The following is a 16,320-nucleotide window of genomic DNA, read 5'->3' on the forward strand; positions in this document are numbered from 1 at the left end:
CCGATGCGGGACTTGATCCCAGGACCCTGAGATCATGACCTGAGCTGAAGGCAGAGGCTTAACCCACTGAGCCACCCAGGCAGCCCCATGAAGCTGATAAAATAATTTTAAAATTGACTTGGAAAAGCAGGTGGTGAAAACAAGACAACATTGAGAATAACCAAATAGTGGAGCAGGCAGTAACTTACTATTCAAAATATTTTAAAATATATTATGAAGGGAAAATGGTTTTAAACTTTTGCACTAATGGACATAAAAATAGAACACAATATACAACTCTGAACAATGTAAGTACATATAATAGAATTTAAATGTCATAGTGCTTCTCTGCGTAATAATTAAGCTTCTAAGAACAGTGACACTTTTAATCACAATAGAGCTTTCATTGCTTGTAATATCTATGCAAAAAACCCCAGGAAAACAGGGAATGAGGCAGATAACCAACCACCACATTCCAGGATAATCAGTTATTGTGTAGAAAATGTATCTTTTGGTGAGTTCTTATGGAATTATTTTGATTTTATTATATATAGCCCTGTAGTCTGCAAAATTGTAGGTTTCTTCCATCAAGCCAGACATTAGACACCCTACAGGTATCCTCACAATATTTAGCTTTATCTCAAAATGCTTTAAAAATTCCTTAATGTCCTTGAGTTCTTGGATGGGGAGTAGACTAAGGGCTATTTACAAAAGAACAAGAGCTAGTCTACAATATTATGTAAGGAGAACAAGCCTGGATAAGGCAAAATGACACAGAGATTTCACTTACATTCTGTTCTTCAGTATTGTTAAGAAGAAAAACCACAGACTCAAAATGCAGTCACTTATGTTATGAGCCCCACGTCAGTAAACCATGACTTAATGCCTAACCTGACTGCAGTTTCAACCCTCTCTCCCAGAAATGTAACCTTTATCAGTAACATAGAGTTTCCTGGTCAGCACTAGGAAATTTATGGATAGACCTCTTCCTTTCCCCTTAGGAGGACGACCTTGCCTAAAACGATGCATTGTTTGCTAATAATTTCCTTTTTTCCACCTTTCTCCCTGGATACCCTTAAAAACCTTTCCTTTTTTTTTTTTTAAGATTTTATTTATTTATTTGACAGAGATCACAAGTAGGCAGAGAGGCAGGCAGAGAGAGGAGGAAGCAGGCTCCCTGCTGAGCAGAGACACCCCCCCCCACCATGTGGGGCTCCATCCCAGGACCCCGAGATCATGACCTGAGCCGAAGGCAGAGGCTTTAACCCACTGAGCTACCCAGGCATCCCAAAACCTTTCCTTTTCTACAGCTTGACGGAGCTCCTTTCTATTTGCTAGATGGGATGCTGCCTGATTCATTAATTGTTCAATAAAGCCAATTTAATCTTTTAAATTACTCAGTTAAACTTTTGTTGTTTAGCAAAATAATTTGCTTTTAACTTTGACTGAATATTTGACAAACCCATGATTAATAATACGATAATAACCAATATTTGCTGAATGCCAAGAAAGGACTGATCATGTGACATATATTTGTTTCCTTTAGCCCTCACAACAAACAACGTGATTAAATATTATTGCTACTATTATTAAACATATGGAAAAAACGAAGCACAAAGAGTTTAAGTTACTTTCCTGCAAACATGTAATTAGTAAAGAGTATACTTGGGTTTAAGCTGAGGTGGTTTGACCCCAGAGCCCATGATTTTTATCATTGTATCTTTGTAGTATTAATGTTAGACTTCTTTAACTTAGACCTCTGAAGTTCTCACAAACCCTCTTCCTGTTGCAGCCACAGAAGCGTTTCTGTCAAACCTGGGTCATATAAAAATCACCTGGAGAGATTAAATAATTACAGGTGCCTGGGACCCATCCCAAACCAACTGAGATTGGTAGGGGTATCCTCAGCATCTGTAGCTTCCAAAAGCTGTCCAGGTGATTCTGATGCACAGTGAGGGTTGCAAACCACTGACCTGGGCAAATATAAAATCAGAGATAAAATTAAATAGTACTTTCTTGGTTGCCTTATAACTTAAGTCTGCTATAAATTATGTAGTTTATATCTTTTATACTTGTAATGTGATATACTTACCATTTATTTTTTATTAATTTCCCATGGTGTACATAGGCCTAAATGTTTTTTATCATTTTGGCAAAATTATATACCCATCAAAGCAGCCCCAAATGATCTCCTCTTCCCTTTGATTTTCTGTAACATTTATTGTCTTAACTATTTAGTAGTTAGTTATGTAAGGTCTTGCAATAATCTTGTTTTCACTTGGAACAAAATTTGGGAGGTGATTTTAAAAATTGGAACAATAACTCTGAAAATACAACGCACACTCAATATTTATAATTCAAAGATGGCGAAAAGTAAAAAAAAAAAAATCACCATGCATGAAAAATCTCACCACCCATGATTCATCAACTTTTAATATTAAGTGAACAGCATTACAGGCTTTTCCTCTGCTTACATACAGTAGATGAGTGAATGGATAGAAACTTGGATTTTCCTTTTTCCAGCCGTACTGAGATATAATTGACATATAACATTGTGTAAGTTTAAAGTGTAGAGTGTGATAATTTGACACACATATATGTTGTGAAATGATCACCATAATGAGGTTAACCCAGGTACCACCATATAAGTACAACTCTGTGTGTGTGTGTGTGTGTGATGAGACCATTTGAGATCTAATCTCTTAGCAATTTTTAAGTATCTAACACAGTATTGTTAACACTAGTCACTTCTTTATCATACAACTGGAAGTGTGTGCCCTTTGACCATCTACTTCCTATTTCCTCAATCTCCCAGCCCCTGGTAACCACTGTTCTGCTCTCTATTTCTATGAGTTTGAATTTTTATTTTAGATTTCACATAGAAGTAAGATTGTACAGTATCTTTCCCTGCACTCAGGAGAAGTGTGGGGAAAATGGTATCTTTGGTAAGAAGCTAGATTTCAGGTAAGTATCATTGCTCAATGTTTCCTGGGTTTCAATATACGTCTCCATGAAACTTGAATTTTAGTAATTCAATTTTCAATTTTCAATTCAAATTTGAGATTTTTATTTACTTGTTTGTGTGTTTGTGTTTCTCACTCCCTCTCCAGAGAGGACAGTAACATCTTTGGTGGAAGTAAAGGTGAACTGGACTTGTGAAAATATATCTTTTTTTAATTTAATTTTATTTATTTATTTGACAGATAGAGATCACAAGTAGGCAGAGAGGCAGGCAGAGAGAGAGGAGGAAGCAGGCTCCCTGTTGAGCAGAGAGCCCGATGCGGGGCTTGATCCCAGGACCCTGGGATCATGACCTGAGCCGAAGGCAGAGGCTTTAACCCACTGAGCCACCCAGGTGCCCCGAAAATATATCTTTTTAAAGATTTTATTTATTTATTTGACAGAGAGACACAGTGAGAGAAGGAACACAAGCAGGGGGAGTGGGAGAGGGAGCCCTATACGGAGCTTGATCCCAGGACCCCAAGGCAGTAGTTAATACTGAGCCACCCAGGTGCTCTGCCATTGAGAAAATCTTATGCCAGGGTTCAAGCATTAGAGCCCACTTCACGTTGGTCCCCAACTGCCACTTTGTGCAGAGGATTCTTCATATCCCAATTTGACCCCCAGAAATGCTGGCTGTAGTTTTTTTTTTTTAATCATTTTTTAAATTTATTTTCAACATAACGGTATTCATTGTTTTTGTACCACACCCAGTGCTCCATGCAGTCCGTGCCCTCTCTAATACCCACCACCTGGTTCCCCCAACCTCCCACCCCCCCCACCTCTTCAAACCCTTCTGACTGTTTTTCAGAGTCCATAGTCTCTCATGGTTCACCTCCCCTTCCAATTTCCCCCAACTGCCTTCTCCTAACTCCCCATGTCCTCCATGCTATTTGTTATGCTCCACAAATAAGTGAAACCATATGATAATTGACTCTCTCTGTTTGACTTATTTCACTCAGCATAATCTCTTCCAGTCCTGTCCATGTTGCTACAAAAGTTGGGTATTCATCCTTTCTGATGGAGGCATAATACTCCATAGTGTATATGGACCACATCTTCCTTATCCATTCGTCCGTTGAAGGGCATCTTGGTTCTTTCCGCAGTTTGGCAACCGTGGCCATTGCTGCTATAAACATTGGGGTACAGATGGCCCTTCTTTTCACTACATCTGTATCTTTGGGGTAAATACCCAGTAGTGCAATTGCAGGGTCATAGGGAAGTTCTATTTTTAATTTCTTGAGGAATCTCCACACTGTTCTCTAAAGAGGCTGCACCAACTTGCATTCCCACCAACAGTGTAAGAGGGTTCCCCTTTCTCTACATCCCCTCCAACAAATGTTGTTTCCTGTCTTGCTAATTTTGGCCATTCTAACTGGTGTAAGGTGATACCTCAATGTGGTTTTAATTTGAATCTCCCTGATGGCTAGTGATGATGAACATTTTTTCATGTGTCTGATAGCCATTTGTATGTCTTCATTGGAGAAGTGTCTGTTCATATCTTCTGCCCATTTTTTGATATGATTATCTGTTTTGTGTGTGTTGTGTTTGAGGAGTTCTTTATAGATCTTGGATATCAATCTTTTGTCTGTACTGTCATTTGCAAATATCTTCTCCCATTCCGTGGGTTGCCTCTTTGTTTTCTTGACTGTTTCCTTTGCTGTGCAGAAGCTTTTGATTTTGATGAAGTTTATTTCAGTATTTACATGTCTCCTTTTAAAACACATTGTTTCAATACAAATATTCTATGCTATAGTGTTTTTTTTAAGTTTGTGTATCCTATGAGTACTGATGATTTTATTTTATTTTATTTTTTTAAAGACTTTATTTATTTATTTGACAGATAGAGATCACAGTAGGCAGAGACGCAGGCAGAGAGAGAGAGGAGGAAGCAGGCTCCCTGCCGAGCAGAGAGCCCGATGCGGGGCTCGATCCCAGAACCCTGCGATCATGACCTAGAGCCAAAGGCAGAGGCTTAACCCTCTGAGCCACCCAGGTGCCCCTGATGACTTTTATTATGATATACTCTAAGTATAGGGTGTAGAGAAAACATGTTTCTCCCAGAGTTGGAGATTTTAGAAAACAATCCCCATACTTTTGGGATCCTAGCATAAAAGCAAGACTTAGGAAGTTAGAACTCCAGAAAGATTTAGCTAAATCCAGAGGTCTGTATTTGCATTTCAACAGGAAATGAGACCTTGGATACATCTCTAGGTTGTAGAATCTTGGGACATCAGAGCTTATTGGGCCCTGGGAAAGATTTATTTATACTCCAAAGGTCACATTGAAGACTCAGGGTTTTTTTCTAATCCCATTTCCATAGAGCAAACGTATTTCTCGGTCATTTCAAGAGGGAAAGAAAGGTAGCTGCCTCTTGCTCCTATATACAAGCAGGAAAAAAAAATCCATTTTTCTCCATTCTTCACTGATTAGGATAGCTTCAAATTTCTAAGCATAGGACATTTGACTTGGCTTTCAGCAGGTCACTTGAGGAGTAATAATTAGGGTGTGACAAACAATGTAATTATTACTTGCATTTAAGTGAATTTGTGTTTTAAATGAATGATAAGTCTGTCTGATCCAGAATGCTCATTTGAGCATTCAGGATGAAATTAATAAAGATGATTGTTAAAAGCACAATAGCAAGTATTATTCCCATTTTCTGTGTGTGTGTGTGTGTGTGTGTGTGTGTGTACGTGACTGAACAATCCCGAACAATGCTGCATAACTGACAAGTTATTATAAAAGTTCTCCATGAAATTGTATTTAGCATGGTCATATACAATCGGGTGCCTTTATAATATGCATTCTATAACCATCTTATGAATAATCTTTGTTACTTTACTTCTTTGTATTATTGCTTCGTTCATACATTTTTAATGTCTGAATTGGAAAAAGAATTTTCATGGGATATTATTACAGAGTGGAAACTAAAATATGGCTCCATATAAAACTACTGCATTTTTAAAAATATGTAGAAGTATGTACATCCAAGTGTGCATAATTAGAAAGTAGTCTTAGTGAGAGGTCCGGGTTTCATAAGCCAAGAGAAGGAAGGTTGAGCACTTTATTAGCATTACTCATGCTGTAAGAATAAATTTAAAAAGCACAATGGCATTCATATAGATACAGTATTACCATTTTCTATTTTAGTAGTAAAAGGAAAGTTTTTCACTTTTGTCAGTTTTTAATTAAGTATATGTGTGTCAAACTCCATAGTAATAGCACATATCCTTGTGTTTGGGCCTCCTTGTTATATAATTCTACTTGGCCTTTCACATCAAGTCACTAAGAGCAATTATCAAAAATGTTTTTTATGCTTACTATTTTGAGCACTTTGCTCTTTGGGGGAAATCTGATGATATAAAAAATGATTCCTGCCTTTGAAGTATATATAGAATGATTGGGAGACATGCGGAAGAAAGAGTAGAATTAAGATAAGGGAAGAGATCAATTTAATCTAAATTTATCAACCAAAGACTCTTTGATGAGGCAGGAATTATTTGGGTTCTTAAAGGATGTATTAGATTTATTAGTAAAAGGGGGGGGGGGACCTGGGTGGCTTAGTCATTAAGCATCTGTCTTTGTCTCAGGTCATGATCCTAGGGTTCTGGTATAAAGCCCTGCATCAGGCTCCCTGCTCAGTGGGAAGCCCGCTTCTCTCTCTCCTGCTTTCCCTGCTTATATTCCCTCTCTCACTGTCTCTCTCTGTCAAATAAATAAATAAAATCTTAAAAGAAAAAAAAGAAGTAGAGAGAGAAATGTAAGGGCCTACTTAGCCAGAGCGATTTCATGTTGGCTAGACAGTGATTTTGTTGTTTATGCAGTAAAACTTAAACCGACCCTGCCTCCTCCCATCCCCAGAAGAATTTACTTAGAAGCAAGTCTGGGAAACCAGTAAAATATGGTCTACCAGTCCCTGATAATAGAGCCCAAATACAAGGGCGGGTCAGGTCAGGTGGAAATAACAGAGCCCAAATGCAAGGATGAATTAGGCCAGGTGGAGACATCCAATCACTATCTCCCTAAAGAATGTGGGCCCCACCTTTTGGGCACCTTTTGGGCGCCAATTCTGACCAAGGTGATAGGCTAGTTCAAATAGCTACTATGGGGTGAATTGTAATTCAATTGGCCACCCGTGTGTGACCTAGCATGACTGTGCAACTTTCTCTATGTGTTATAATTTCATTGGCCACCTGTGTGTGGCCAGGCTCAACCACGTAACCTTTGCTCTATAAATGTTATTCTGTGAAGCTGGGAGGGGTCGCTCTCTCTGTAAGAGGCGGCCCCAAACGGTCGGTTTGATTCTCGATGCTTGGCGAGAAATAAAGCTTTGCTTGACCTTCGCTTTGTATCAGTCTCACTCCTTTGATCACGGACCCTAACAGAAGGTGTTTGCTAGCAGGGAATGGTGTGGCTAGAATATAGACAGTGCACAAATGATACACATTTAGGAAAATTGTGTGGATAAGTTGTTGAAGTTTGGGATTAGAAAATTATATATGACATGACACTTCAGGTCTCCTCAGCTCTTGCACCATTTGTGTTTCCAAAGCTAGGCCTAGATTATTTTCAATTTGTAACTTGACTGTGTGTCATTAAGATATAACAGATCTTCATTTCATGGAAGCGCAGAGAGCTCCCTGTATGTCAACAAAGACAGAGTTGATGAAGTGTATGTCTCTGAATCCCTGCTTCACATCAATCCCAAAGCTTCTTTTCTATAATTACCATCCACCCTTTCCTGGAGATCCTAGGCACTTTATAAACTGATGGAAAGAACACCTCCTTTTTCTGAAGCTGGCCTCTTTTTGACTGCAATTTTCATTCTGGCTATTTATTGTCCCTGATGTTATTACTCCACATTTTAAAAATTTATCTCAAATCCAATCCCCTTTATAATTTATCTTTGTTTATCAGTATAATTACCTTTTCAGCCTTATTATAATATTTCTCCTGGGAAAAGGACCTCCCCCAAACACTCCTGTCTAATCTGCCTGAATTGTTGCTCTTGTCGTATTATCCCTTGTTCAGAAGCAAAGTCCCTTGTGCTGGCATCAAAGCCCTTCACGTGTGACTTCCGTCTCATTACCCACTTGTCTCTTAGTTTCTTTTGCATGAGTCAAAGGGTGCTTCTCCCCTGAATAAATACTATCTCTTTGCCTTATATTGCATTCCCTTTCCAATAGAATACACCTTTTCCCTTGCCCCAAACACAACCATTCCAAAATTCTAGCATTCTTATTCTGGGCACCTGGCTCAGTTGGTAGAACATGCAACTCTTGATCTTGGGGTCGTTCGAGCCCCATTTTGGGTACAGAGATTACTCAAAATTCTAGCATTTTTCAGTGCCTATCTTAAAGGTCACTTCCTCCCTTGGAAGCCTCCCGTGGGCTTTGCTTAAATAACCTTGTCATCTTTTACTTAATAACACAGTAGTTTGTCTACTTGTCATTGTCCTTTTATTTAATTACATATTTCTTTAAAGCAGAGATGATGTCTTAGTCACTTTAATCATGATTTATAGTGTATAGTATTCTTTCTGACATCTAACTGGCTTTTATGGGGTCTTTGAGACTTTGAGGTCAGTGTTATTTTTAGAACACCCTTAATTCATTTTTTAACTGTTCTGATTTATCTTTTAACACTGAGGCTAAGGTCTTGTGATTGATCTAAATTTACTGTTTGCTGGGTCTACATTTCACTGTCGTTGCCAGTTACTGACTTTTTAAAGAAATGCAATGTTTCAACCCTTTATTATTATTTTTTTAAGATATTTATTTATTTTAGAAAGAGAGAGGATGAGCAGACTGAGGGGGAGAGATAGGGAGAGAAGCAGACGTCCTGCTGAGTGTGGAGCCCTCAGGGGGGTGAGGATCCATCCCAGGACCCTGAGATTGTGACCTGAGCCAAAATTAAGTCTGACACTCAACCAGCTGAACCACCCAAGCACCCCTGTTTCAACTCTTAATATATTTTAATTAATCTGTATATCTTCTTAGTTTATATTTTTCTTTTTTGAAACTAGGCCACTGATACCTATGACCTAAATCCAATCCTGATGCTCATGCTTTTTGTCTCCATTTATGAAAGTTTCCCTATACATGTTCCCAAGAAGAAAAGCCTTTCATTTTACTTTCTCACCTCTGTGCTGATACAGGTATAGCTGTGTGGTCCCAAGGACACGTGTGGTTTTAGATTTTTTTTTTTTTATAAGCCCAAATTCATTGTAAGTACTTAGAGGATGCTCCTTCTAGGTGAAAGGTTTAGAAGTGTGAAAGAAAGTTTTCTCCTTTATTTTTTAAAAAAGCTTTACTGAGGTATAATTGACATACAAAGAACTGTGCATAGTGTGTATAATTTGATGAGTTTTGACATATGCAAAAACCTGTGATATCATCACCACATTCAAGGTAATGGACATACCCCACGGCCAGCACGTATAAAGTTTCAGTGGTGTTAGACGAATAAGTTCCAAAGATCTATTGTATAGCACGGTGCCCGTGAGCACCAATATGGTGGTATTGTGCATCTGTTAAGAGGGTAACATCTGTTAAGAGGGTAGATCTCATGTTAAATGGGTTAAGATGTTAAGAGGGTAACATCTGTTAAGAAGGTAGATCTCATGTTAAATGTTCTTATCACAAAAAGAATAAAGGACAATAAAAGAAGATGTCTCACTTAATAAGAATCATCACCTGCAATGAAAGTAACCATCCTTTCATTTCCATGCATGAAATGGATGGGTTTGGGCAAACAGAGGATCAAAGTTCAGTGGTTTTGAAAGTTCCATCCTTCAAGACCACTCAAGATCCATTTCATACATTAGAGGACTGACACTGTAGCAGAAATATGGAATCTGAACTTTTCTTTGAGGAGTAGTTTATATATCCAAATGGATTGATTCAACTGAAGACATAAAAGGGAAATAATGGAAGTGCTCTTAAACTGGGCTAATTAACCACTAAAGGTTTTTATAGGTGCTGGAGCTGCTAACTGTGTAGAAATATACTTTTCAATTCACAGAAGAAATTGAAAGTATAATTTGTGAGTGGTAATAATATTTCTATCTAAATATATTCATGTTTATAGGTGTTCTCTTGGGAGGGAAAATATCTTGTCAAGGAACACTGATCTCAATTTTTTTCCCAACCATTTGTATCTTATTAGGACTTATGAAATATTTTCTAGCATAATTTTTAATTGTTTATATAAAATTGTCCCTTCACTAGTTTTCATAAAATCATCAACCACATGTGTAGGTCTCTTTGTACTGATTTCTCAGGACAGAATAGGCTGATATAGCCTTATTCTGTGTAATAATTAATTTATCATGTTAATATAATTCATGTTTATTCCTTTCCTTCAGGCTTTGTTGTGTGTTCTTACTCATATTTTATAGGGAAGAAAATAATTTCACACCTTTGTTGCAAAACTTCTTGATTTTTTTTCTGATGATCTTTGATTTGTAATTGCCATCTTCTTCAAAAATAATTATGCAGTGTCTGTGAGGTGGTGAGTGAGGGTTTACAAGTTTTAAGTTATAAATTGGAAAAGAATACATTCTTGTCTTAAAAGGGCTTGCTTTAGGAAAAGAAAGCAACTGCCTTCTGATTTTCTGCTAGTAAACATTAAGATGTATTTTCTTGTATTGAATTATTTTTCCATTTTAGTTTGAAGAAAAGAAAAAGTATTTATTTGAATTTTTCTTTTCAACAGCATTTCCTGGGATAATTCTTTAAATGCTGTGCTATTTAAGGGCTTTGGGTCCTCAGGCTAACTGGCCTAGAGCTGCAATTAATTACATTGCAGAGGACTTTGGACTTGAAGTGAATGCTTCAGTCGAATTAGAAGCATTCTTTTTTTTTATCTGTTTTTTTTAAAAAAGATCTTATTTATTTATTTATTAACTTATTTGACAGAGAGAGAGAGATGGAGAGAGGGAGAGAGCAAAAGCAGAGGGAGCAGCAAGCAGAGGGAGAGGGAGAAACAGACTCCCTGTTGAGCAGGGCGCCAGATGTGGGCTCAGTCCTAGGACCTGAGCCCAAGGCAGATGCTTAACCAACTAAGTCCCCCAGGAGCCCCAGAATTAGAAGTACTCTTTTTTTTTTAAAGGTTTTATTTATTTATTTGACAGAGATCACAAGTAGGCAGAGAGGCAGGCAGAGAGAGAGGGAGAGGGAAGCAGGCTCCCTGCTGAGCTGAGAGCCCGATGCGGGGCTTGATCCCAGGACCCTGAGATCATGACCTGAGCCAAAGACAGTGGCTTAACCCACTGAGCCACCCAGGCGCCCCTAGAAGTACTCTTAAATGTATGAGTGACTGGAGATGACTGATCAGCGTAAGAAATAAAATATTATTACAGTTAATTTATTATAAGTTCTCAGTTGCTATCTACATATTTGCACTTCTTTATATCATTAAAATATTTAATATTGGGATGCCTGGGTGGCTCAATCAGTTAAGCGTCTGCCTTTGGCTCAGGTCATGATCCCAGGGTCCTGCTTAGTGGGGAGCCTGCTTCTCCCTCTGCCTGCTTGTGCTCTCTCTCTCTCTCTCTCTGACAAATGAATAAATAAAATCTTTTTTTTATAAAGATTTAATTTATTTATTCGACAGACAGAGATCATAAGTAGGCAGAGAGGCAGACAGAGAGAGAGTGCTGGGGGGGGGGCGGGGGGGAAGGGCTCCCTGCTGAGCAAAGAGCCCAACGTGGGGCTTGATCATAGGATGCTGGGATCATGACCCAAGCTGAAGGCAGAGGCCTTAACTCACTGAGCCACCCAGGTGCCTCATAAATAAAATCTTTAAAAAAAAATTTAATACTAATGCTAGCTAATGTTTAAACTTAAATTTTAACTGTGATGTTAAAAATCAAATTAAATCATATTTAAGTGGAAACATGGTTTCCTTCCCCATTTACCTTTTTACTAGAAATAATGCTTAGGTTTCAAGACTATTGATGAGAGCACTAGGTGATGTATCGAAGTGTTGAATCACTATACTGTAAACCTGAAACTGACATAACACTGTATGTTAACTAACTGGAATTAAAATAAAAACTTCAAAAATATTTTGAGATGAGATTATACAGATATGGCTTTTACTTTTCACAAATGTAGAGTAGGTTTCTTTGAAAGAAAATTTAAAAATTAAAAAATAAATGTAATATAAAACATCAGTTCTAGCACCTCTTGACTTTAAATCCCATTAAAAAAAATAACCTTTTGGGGCACCTGGATGGCTCAGTGGGTTAAAGCCTCTGCCTTCAGCTCCGTCATGATCCTGGGGTCCTGGGATCGAGCCCCGCATCGGGCTCTCTGCTAAACGGGGAGCCTGCTTCCTCCTCTCTCTCTCTCTCTCTCTCTCTCTCTGCCTGCCTCTCTGCCTACTTGTGATCTCTCTCTGTCAAATAAATAAATAAAATCTTTAAAAAAAAATAACCTTTTTTGGAAATTGCTAACTGAAGTGTTAGGCAGTTTGCCCCTGTGAGCCAACACCATGAAATGACAGTGCCTAAGTCATAGAATGTCATCATTACCAAACCTTTCAACCCTCTAGAATATAGAAAAACCTCAAAAGGTAGGTATTATATTTGAAAAAAGTATTTCTGTACAAATGTATTACTAATGGAAATATAAAATGCTGGCCCCAGAAAAAAAACTAGCAATCACATTGTTCAGTGGTTTTGATACTGGTTTTCTAAAAACTGAACTGTTATATATATCTTCTCTTTCTAAGACAAAATTTACACAGAAGCCCGGTAGTTAAAAATAAAAATGTCTTTCACTACAAAAGAGGAACGGAGACCACATTTTTTGTTTTCCTTCTCTTGAACAGTTTCCCTTCTCCCCTATCCACCTCTACGCACTCCATGAAATACTAAACTTTTGTGGTATAGATGTGTTCAATGTCTTTGTGTCATTTCACATAATTAGACTGAGTGGTTTCCTTAAGATATCAGGGCTGGTTAGGGAAATTTCAGGGCTATCAACTAATAATTCAAGTTGAGTCTACTGTCATTTTTAAAATTTCCCTCCTAAAAATGGAAATCAGCAACTTAAATCTTGTTGTTACTAATGAGAATTAAAATGATATGATGTCATAAGAACAAAGGAAAAAATCCTGCCCTCATTATAAGTGATATTTATAGGTATTTGGGCAACCTGGCTCAAACACTGTCTTGGAGTTAGGAACGCTTACACGGGATGGTATGTGATGCTTCCTGCGCTGGACTCCTCACATCGCCAGCACCAAGTCAGTTCAAAAACGAAGAGTACAATCTCCATAGGTTCTGAATCCAATCTGCAAATCTCTGCACCTTAGGTTAACCCTCTCTGTCACCCAGTATCTGTTGGCAATGCAGGCCAGTGACCATAGTCATAAGATACCCACTCTCTGGTGGATGCCATAACTCAGGAAACATGAGAAGCAGTCTGTGCTGGGGACACCACCTAGATTATTTAGGAGACTTGTCCACAGCTAGCCTTTTATCTGAAGAGCAACTGAGGAAATTAGTACTAGGGTAGCCTTTTTAAATCTCCTCCTTGTTGTTCTTGCCTGCTGCCTCCCACTGCTCTTTGGTGTTTCTGGTCTGTCTCAGCTGCCTATCATTACTCACTAAGATTCATGTAGCCCAGACCTCAATAGAGAGGATGCACTGTGCACAGAGGATGAAATGCCTATTGCCAGCAGATCCCAAGACAGATCCCAGCCCTGATACATAGGCAAAGGTTCAGTGGGCCACCAGAGTAGTCAAGACAGTAGCTTTCCCAGAATCCACTAGTAACATTATTGGATGATGCAGGAAAGACAGCTATCTTTGGCCTAATAGTGCATGCAGGACTTCTACAGAATGGTGGATGTTTCTGTCCTTTCATCCAGTAACTTCCCCCACTTAGATAACCATATAGTTTCCAGCTATTAATGGTGATTCAGAGATTTCCCAAGCCTATCTCTGTGGATTGTCTTGGGCCCTCCATGCGGATTCCCCACTATCTCTTTTTCTCATTCCTTCTCCCCTACTCTGAACTCTGGATTCAGAACTTTGACTACCAACCAGGTCTGGGTTCTCTGGACTTGAATTTCCATGTAGTCTCTCTCATGGACCTTGGACATTGCTCTTTCTCTGGATATTCATCTGTCACTAAATGTAAGTGTCTTGTCTATCTCCATTCCTAGTCAACTGGTCATTTTGAATCATTACTTTTCAAATTAAGTACTTTCAATTTATAAAATAATACACATGTGAGTGTTTATGGTATTAACATGCATTAATTTGTGAGAATATGAATTGGTAGAGTATTTTGGGGATGACATTTTGGCAATATTTATAAAAATTTACAATGCCCAGATATTCTTCACTTTGACCTAATTTCTACCTTCTGTCAGACCAATAAACTTTAGCCCAATAAGTCATGTTCAAATTATTTCAGTTCTTTAAGTCATAAGAAGAAATGGGAAACAAATTAAGTGCCTGTTGGAAGGACATGGTTAGGGGCACCAGGGTGGCTCAGTCAGTTAAGCATCTGATTTTCAGTTAGGTTGTGGTCTTGAGGTTGAGGTCTCTGGGTCAAGTCCTGCATCCAGGCTCCATGCTCATTGGGGGTCTGCTTGTCCCTCTCCCTTTGCTGCTGCCCTTCCCCTGGTTTGTGTTCTCTCTGTCTATTTTTCAAAGAAATGAATAAAATCTTTTTTTTTTTAAAGGACATGTTTAAAGTAATCATGACACATACATGCTATGGGAGCAGTTATAAAAGTAAAGCAGATCTATATGTGTTGTCATGGAAAGATCTTGCATTCATGTTAAGGGTGAGAGACTTATGGCAGAATAACATGCATATCATGACCCATTATATTTTAAAATGATAGATAATTTTATAAAACAGTTATGTATGAGAAAGCCTACAATTAGCTTTAAATAATATATAGATTAATTGTGGCTCTCTCTGAGACTGTGGCTGAATTATGAAGGACTATTGTAAAGGTGGAGATTGTGATTTGTCTGTATTTTTAACATTTTTGCATCAAGAATATGTGCACTATCAGCTTTGTCATTAAAATATTTAAATAAGCCTAACAGCAAAAGTAATAGCTGTGTATGAATTAAAGTTTATGCTAGCCAATGGAAGAGACAACACCTGAAATCTGAATGGCTTACATAACAAAAGTATATTTCTTGCACACATAATATCTGATTGATTTGGCAGGGAATCTTTGCTACCAGGTAACACAGAGACTTAAGCTGCCTCCATCCTGTACTTTCACAACTCAACATAGGGTCCCCATGTTTGCTGCAGGATGGAAGGAAGGACATTATGGTGGCATCTTGGCTCTCAAATGCTTTGGCCTGTGACAAACATCCTTTGTGTTCATATTTCAGTAGCAAGGGCTGGTCATAAGATCCTTTCTAACTATAAGTAAACTGCACAGTGTAGTCTTCCCATGTACCCAGGAAAGAGTGGAAGACAAGTTGTGGATGAACACTTGTAGTCTCCACCATAAACTCTTATATACTAGGGGCCTGGTAGCAATCTCTAGAATTTGTTAGGCCAATGACCCTCTTCATCTCCTGGTAGAGTTTCTGAGGAGGCAAAATGTTCTTGGCAATTCTCCAACTTCATGAGATCTTACTATTTAACAAGTGCTTTCCAATAGAGTCACATATATTTTTCAAAAGGACCTTGTAAATCTTTGCAGGAAGTGTTTGCCATACTTCACTTTTTCAAAAGCACTATTACACTTTGTCCTTTTCAATAACCACTATGATCACAGTACACTGAGAATTTTCTTACTCTTGGTGCATTGATAAAACTTTACCTCATGATTCTCTGCTATCTATCACCTAACTGAAAACGCCAGACATCTGCACAAATAAAATTATGCACACTGAAAACCAAAATTCTTTCTATTCCATCTATTTCATCTATCTGTCTATATATCTATCCATCCATCACCTATCTATCATCTGTCTATCTCTATCATCTATTACCCAAAGGTAATAGAGTCCTAGAAGTCTTATTATCCAAAGGTAAATGGAGTCCTATAAGGACTCCAGAATTTACAGAAACCAAGACACTGTAGATGGGGCACATGGGTGGCTCAGTTGGTTGAGCATCTCCTCTTGTTTTGGGCTCAGGACATGATCTCAGGATCATGGTGTCTAGCCCTGGGTCAGACTCTGCACTCAGCAGAGACTCAGCTTGGGATTCTTTCCCCATTCTTCTCCCTCCCCCTCTGCTCCATCCCTGGCCCCCCTCAAATAAATAAGGAAATAAAATCTTAAAAAAAAGAATAGGGAATTTCTTCCTCACCTGGATGCAATTCAGAACTCCTAGAATT

This window comes from Lutra lutra, chromosome X (assembly GCF_902655055.1).
Source record: "Lutra lutra chromosome X, mLutLut1.2, whole genome shotgun sequence".
NCBI classification, from domain to species: domain Eukaryota; kingdom Metazoa; phylum Chordata; class Mammalia; order Carnivora; family Mustelidae; genus Lutra; species Lutra lutra.